This window comes from Silene latifolia, chromosome 3 (genome assembly GCF_048544455.1).
Source record: "Silene latifolia isolate original U9 population chromosome 3, ASM4854445v1, whole genome shotgun sequence".
Lineage (NCBI taxonomy): Eukaryota > Viridiplantae > Streptophyta > Magnoliopsida > Caryophyllales > Caryophyllaceae > Silene > Silene latifolia.
In genome coordinates, this window is record NC_133528.1 from 145871826 (window position 1) to 145879025 (window position 7200).

The window sequence follows — 7200 nt, forward strand, 5'->3', positions numbered from 1 at the left end:
CATATCGGCCGCGGAGCGCCTGCTCGACTTTCATGGGGAGCGAGAGGCACCAAGAGTGGTGGCACCAACGGGGAATACTGGTGCATCACAGAGTGGGTACAATGGACAAAGGCCACAAAACAGCGCCATTTCCGTTGGGAACAGTCGGTTCCGCTCGCAAGGAAGTCAAGCCCAATCGGCGAGCACTACAAACTCGCCCTCAAGCTCGTCTTCGAAAGCGGGAAACTCTACTGCTTCCACAACGAAGAGACCGTTCGCGTGTTTTGTGTGCAAGGGTCCTCACAAGATGGCCGATTGTCCGAACCAAGCGGAGTTCAATGCCATGTTTAAGAAGATGCCGAAAGGGGCTCAAGAACGTCTTGATGGGGCGTTGGCCGTCTATCACCAAGAGTGTAACGAAGACTCGAGTGATGATGAAGACCAACCACAGATGGGCTCACTCCAACGGATCAGCGCGATGGGGAAATACGAAGATTCCTCCGCCAAGAAATCCAACGGGCTCATGTACGTGGACATGATGGTGAATGGGAAGCACGCACGAGCTTTGATCGACTCGGGTGCCTCCCACAACTTTGTTACGAAAGAAGAAGCTGATCGGTTGGGGCTAGTTTTGCGGGATGCTAACAGCTGCCTGAAGCCGGTGAATGGGAAAATGAGACGCGTCCAAGGAGTGGCTAAGAAGGTCGCGGTCCAAATGGGTGAGTGGGCGGGGGAGCTCGACTTCACCACCGTTCCGCTGGATGACTTCAAGTTAGTACTCGGGATGCGTTCTTTCGAAAGCATTGGTGGTATTGAAACCGAGTGACGGATCGATGCTACTAATGGGGTCTATCGTAGTGAAGACGGTAGACAGCGACGAAGACAAGGGGCAGCATCGAATTTCGGCTATGAGGGTGATACCGACGCCGAAACAAGGGATGCGACCTTGGAAAATGCCTAAAGGTTCGGTGGAGCCGAGGGCGAACAAGACCCAGGCTAACTACGATGCTAAGTGGCCTGGGGGACGAAAGAAGAGTCTACCCCCTCACCGAGGAGTAGACAATGAGGGCCGAGATGCCCAAAGAAGTAGGCCTCGTACCATCAGGGGGGCGCGTCGATGTCGAGTCGACGTCCTGGTTTGCGGGTCGGTCGACCCAAGAGATAAGGCCTCGTACCATCGGGGGCGCGTCGATGTGTTGAATCGACGTCCTGGTTTTGCGGGTCGGTCGACCCAAGAGAGAAGGCCTCGTACCATCAGGGGGCCGCGCCGAAATGCAGATTCGGCGTCCTGGAGATCTCACATTCCCTTGAATGCGAGTCTTTGAAGTGACGAGAGACAAGACGAAGGTCCGTTGGGGCCGATGACTTGAGAAAGCCCGAGAGAGCACTTTTCAAGCAGCGGCAAAGTGGGTGTTCCCGAGAGACAAGGAGCACGTGGTGGACTTGGAGAACATGATGTTCGGCAGCTTCTATGTCAAGGAACTCCAGCCTATCCTTGAAGGGACGACGAGGCCAGTCATTGTTTGGGACGAAGCGCACATTCAAGCCGAGTTGTACAAGCCAATCCCCAACACTGCATGGACAATCGAGCTCACCGAGGATGTCTCATCGAAGCACCGTTCAAGATTTTTTTTGTGTTGCCGAGGGCGGCAACAGATTAGGTGGGGGAGAGTGTGACGATCCGCACACTTGAGCCCTTAGATTTATTTTATGCTTATGTAATTTCATTTTCCTTGTACATTTGTAGTAAGTATTTTCTTAGTAGTTTTAGAATAGGTTTCCATAAATAGGTATATCGCTATTCTGAACTAAACTTGTAAATTCAATGTATCCTGCTACCAGGACCAAATAATCAAATTTCCCTCTTTGAGAGGTGCTAGTCAATGAAAAACCGCTTCTCATCCAAAAGCTTGTTGTTGCTTGTTGCTTGCTTTCAATAATCGTATTGCTTACTTTTATTGCTTTCGTGTGTCGGACTTGATAATCGTGACTAGGATTCCCGACACACACTCCCGAGACCCGAGTATCGTGCTAGTGGGCGATCCCTCACTAGTACGAAGAGCCTTGTCGCTTGCATCTTGCCTAGAGAAGGGGCAAAGGTGCGCGCCACGGTCCGGCAAAAGTAGCGGACCGTGACACTAGGGCACGGGGCCAAGGAATGTGAGGGAGGTCCATATGAGGAGGAGGAGCTCAAGTTTGGGGATGGGTTGAGAGCTTCGCCATGGAAGGGTGGCAAGGCTGGGGTGGCGCACGGGAGGAAGACCAGTCGGGATTTGAGGCCTGACTTTGAAGAAGAATTTTTGAGGAGTGAGCACGAGATGATTGAGAAGCTGCGTCGTTTTACTCTGACATGTAAGGTGAAGTCAGGTGTGGGAAAAGGTGGGCAGGTGGTGAATAGCGTGATAGATAAGGATGTAGCGGGGGTTTTAAATAAGGGTTGGGAGCAAGATGTCAGTCAGTTTGGAGCAAGCAGCAGGGAAGGTGACGTGAATTGTGTTGGAGTCGATGGGCAGAATGCTGGAAGTGGTGCGGTTGCTAGGGGAGGGAGTGATGATTGTATTGTTGATGTTTGTCGTGCACAGGAGCTGGTGGAGAATGGAGGATTACAGGCGGGGATGGTGGGAGCACAGGAGAAACAAGGCCAGGAAGGGTGGGAGCACGGACAGCGTGTGGTGGAGGGTAGTAGTGTTAAGGGGGTGGATGGGGAACTTACGGTAGTGGAGGCAGTTGAGAAGGGAGTTTCTGGTTCGACATGGACGAGAAGAGCTAGGCATGATATTTTATTGCTTAAAAGCGGTTCAAATAGGAGTGTTAAGGAGGGAGTGCAGTCGGGTAACAATAAAAGGGAAGGAAAGGCAGGAGTTAGAAGCAAGGGTGATGGTAAGTAAGAAGCAACATATTGACATGGGTGTAAGTTCACCTGAGGCGGAGGTTGAGGTCGCTCAACCCCGTCGGGCATTATGAATCTTTTAAGCCTAAACTGCAGGGGGGCTGGGCAACCCCGATGCAATGGGCGGTTTGAAGAATCTGCTCAGGAGGGAGGAGGCAAGTATGGTGTTTTTGTGTGAGACTAAATTGAGTAGTTGGGAGATGCAGAGGGTGTGGAGTAGGTTTGATGGGTACCAAGGGGTTGCTGTAGATAGTGTGGGCAGGTCAGGTGGGCTGGCGTTTATTTCGCGTGGTGATGTTCGTTGTTCTCTTAGGAGTGCTTCAGTGCATCATATGGATTTTGATGTTGAGATGGGCGAGATTAAATGTAGGGTTACGGGATTCTATAGGTGGCCGACTGTTCAGGATAGGTACCTCTCATGGGAGCTTCTGCGTCTTTTGGCATCGGAATTGATGGGTCCTTGGATGTGTGTTGGTGATTATAATGAAGTTATTTATTCTAATGAGATGAGGGGTAGGGAGCGTGTGCAATGGCAAATGAATTATTTTAGGGATGCAGTTGATGAGTGTGGGTTCCTTGATATTTCCTATGAGGGTTATGAGTTCACTTTTGATAATGGGCAGAGTGGAGAGGATAATAGGCAGAGCAGGATTGATAGGGCTATGGCTACGGATGATTAGTTTAATTTGTTTCCTTATGGCCGACGTTTCCACCTTGATAGGGAGTGGTCTGACCACGCTCCCTTAAAGGTAGTCTTTGATAGGAGGATAAGGGAGGAAGGGGGACCGAGGAGGAAGTTTCGGTTTGAGCATGTTTGGGTAGGGGAGGAAGGGTGTGAGACTACGATTAAACGGGCTTGGGAGCGAGATGATAGTGATGTAGTCGCAACAATTGAGAGTTGTGCCAGGGATCTTCAGAAGTGGAAAGGGGTGAGTATTGGGAAGGTAGTCAAGGAGTTGCGGTCAAAGAGATTACGGCTTAAGAAGCTTAATGAGGGGAATCGGTCGGTGCGGGAGGTGTAGGAGAGACGGAGGGTTACTAGAGACATATCTAAATTATTAAGGCAGGAGAAGCTATTTTGGAGGCAGAGGTCCCGGGCAATTTGGCTGAAGGAAGGAGATAAGAACACAAATTTTTTTCATCAAAAGGCTAGTCAAAGGAAGCAGCGCAATCATATACATAAGCTCATCACTGATGAGGGTAGAGTGGTGGAGAAAACCGAGGAGGTTGCGGGCATGGCGGTGGAGTATTTTAAACAGCTGTTTACCACGACGGGACCGACTGATTTTGGGGATATTATGCGAGGTGTGGAAGGGCGTGTTACCAGGGAGATGAATGAGAGGTTGCGGGCTGAGTACAAAGGGGAGGAAATAGTTCAAGCCTTAAATCAAATGAACCCACTCAAGGCTCCGGGGCCAGATGGTATGAACGGGCTGTTCTTTCAGACTTACTGGCATATCGTGGGACCGTCTGTTGTCCGTCAAGTGTTGAGTATCCTTAATGGTGCACTGATGCCAGATAATATGAATCTCACTCACATTGTTTTAATTCCCAAGAAGAAAGCTCCGGATAAGATAGTTGATTTTAGGCCTATTAGTTTATGTAATGTACTATATAAGATCGTCTCAAAGGTCTTAGCTAATAGGTTGAAGATGTTCTTAGGGAGTATTGTTTCTGAGAATCAAAGTGCGTTCACTCCTGGCCGCATTATTACAGATAATATTCTTTTGGCTTTCGAAATGTTTCACTATATGAGAAATTCGAGAGGTGGGGGAGGGCATATGGCTCTCAAATTGGATATGTCTAAGGCATATGATAGGGTTGAATGGCCTTTTTCTGGAGGAGCTTTTGAGGCGTATGGGATTTAATGGGTTATGGGTAGGGCGAATTATGGAGTGTGTGACATCGGTTAAATATGAAATTGTAGTTAATGGTGCAAATTCGGAGATGTTTAGCCCGAGTAGAGGTTTGAGACAAGGTGATCCGCTTTCTCCATATTTATTTATTTTGTGTGCTGAGGTGTTGTCTAGTCTTCTACGGAGGGCTGTTGAGAATGGATCGCTGCATGGTATTCGGCTGGCTACGACGGCGCCGGTGGTATCTCACTTACTCTCTGCAGATGATAGTATCTTTTTTGTGAAGGCAAATGAGAGGGAAGCTAGGACAGTGATGGATATTCTTAGGAAATATGATGTGGCTTCTGGGCAGCTGGTTAATCTTGATAAGACGACGGTGTCCTTTAGCAAAGGAACGAGAGGGGAGAGGCGTCAACGAGTGGCAGAGGTATTGGGTGTGCGGTATGTTGAGGTACAGGACCGGTATTTGGGATTGCCAACAGTTGTGGGTCACTCGAAGCAAGTGGTTACAAGAATTATTAAGGACAAGCTTAGTAAGAAATTACAAGGTTGGAGGGGAATGTTACTCAGTAAAGTGGGTCGGGAAGTGTTGATAAAGGCAATCGCCCAATCAATTCCGACATATGCGATGAGTGTATTTAAATTACCATCTAATTTTTGTGATGAATTACGTGCTATCGTCTCTAAGTTCTGGTGGGGTTCAGAAGGTGGGAAGCGGAAGATGGCGTGGTTAGCCTGGGATAAGCTGTGTCGGCCGAATGAAAGGGGTGGGTTGGGATTTCGAGACTTTAATAAATTTAATCGGGCTTTGTTGGCTAAGCAAGGATGGCGGCTCATGACAGATAAGTGCTCGGTTCTCTCTCGGGTTTTGAAGGGGAAATACTTTCCAGACACCGAATTCATGGAGGCCGAGCTAGGAGTTAATCCAAGCTATACATGGCGGAGTATATGGGAGGCGCGTGATGTTATCAGTTTAGCAGCTCAGAAACGAATTGGTAATGGGGTGGGGACTCGGGTTTGGCTAGACCCGTGGATTAAGGAGTCGAGGTCCAAGTTCATTCTTTCGCCGTTGGGTAATGCGGATGTGAACATGAAGGTAGCTGATTTATTGTTGCCGGATGGAGGAGGGTGGAATGAGGAGGTGTTAGCGGGTTTATTTTTGCCGTTTGAGGTTGAAAGAATTTCGAAGATTCGTCTTAGTAGGAGGGATAGTCCGGATGAGTGGTGTTGGAACCTAACGAAGGATGGTGATTACTCCGTGAAGTCGGCTTATTGGGCACAGGACGGGGAAGGAAAGGTGTTGATTGAGGAGTCGGATTTTGCACGTGAAAGGTGGTTATGGAATAAGATATGGAAGGTGCCGGTCCTACCTCGGATCAAAGTTTTTTTCTGGCAGCTGTGTAATGAAGCTATAGCTACGAAGCATAATTTAGCTCGTCGAATAAGTGGAATAGCTAATGTTTGTCCCATTTGTTCGTATGATGTGGAAACTTGCTTACATGTTATACGAGGTTGTGATTGGGTTGGGGGAGTTTGGGATGGGCTGGAGTTGGAGACAATGAGGGAAGTCGGGTTTACAGTGGTGAGGGAGTGGGGTGAGGCGCTTATGAAGGATGCATCGGTGGACGAGTGTGTGACGTTGATGACGGGGTGTTGGGCTATATGGGAAGCGAGAAACAAGATGATTTTCGAGGGACGGAGGCTGTGTGTGAGAGAGGTGTTGCGTAGGGTTCGAGAATTAGTGGAGGAGATGGAGGAGTCGGGGTCACCAACTGAGGGAGGAGTTGCTGTGGTGCGAAGCATACCGGAGGGGAGGTGGGTTAGGCCGAGACATGGCTCATGTAAAGTTAATGTGGACGCGGGGATGATAAGTGGTCAGGGGGTGGGGTTGGGCGCGGTATGTCGGGGTGCTGAGGGAGGTGTTTTGTGGGGTGTGACTTTGCAGCAGAAAGAGGTGAGAGAGCCTCAAATACTTGAAGCGGAAGCCGTCCTTGTGGGGTTAGCGGAAGCAAGAAGACATGGTATTGCGAGAGTGGAGATCGAAAGTGACTGTTTGAACGTGATTCAAGACTTGAAGAGCAGGAGCACTGGAAGGAGCGATATTTTCCAAATTTATGATGATATTTATGATTTATGTTCATTTTTTGAGTCAGTTAAGTTTTTATTTGTTAGACATAAGTTTAATAGTGTGGCTCATGATTTAGCTCATGTGCGACCTTCGCAGCTAGGAAGAAGAATTTGGTATGAGGATCTTCCTCCAAACATTGCTGAGTTTGTATCGCTTGATTTAGTTAATATAATTTAAAACCCTTGTGGTTTTACCTCAAAAAAAAAAAAAAAAGTTAATCGAATGTTGTTGAACTGAAAAATACTTGTGTACTCCGGAAGGTATAGATTCCGTGTTACACCACGGTATTTGTAGAGGGTTGTGTTAGATAAAGTTATAATTAAAATGTTCTCACTAACTTATTTTAC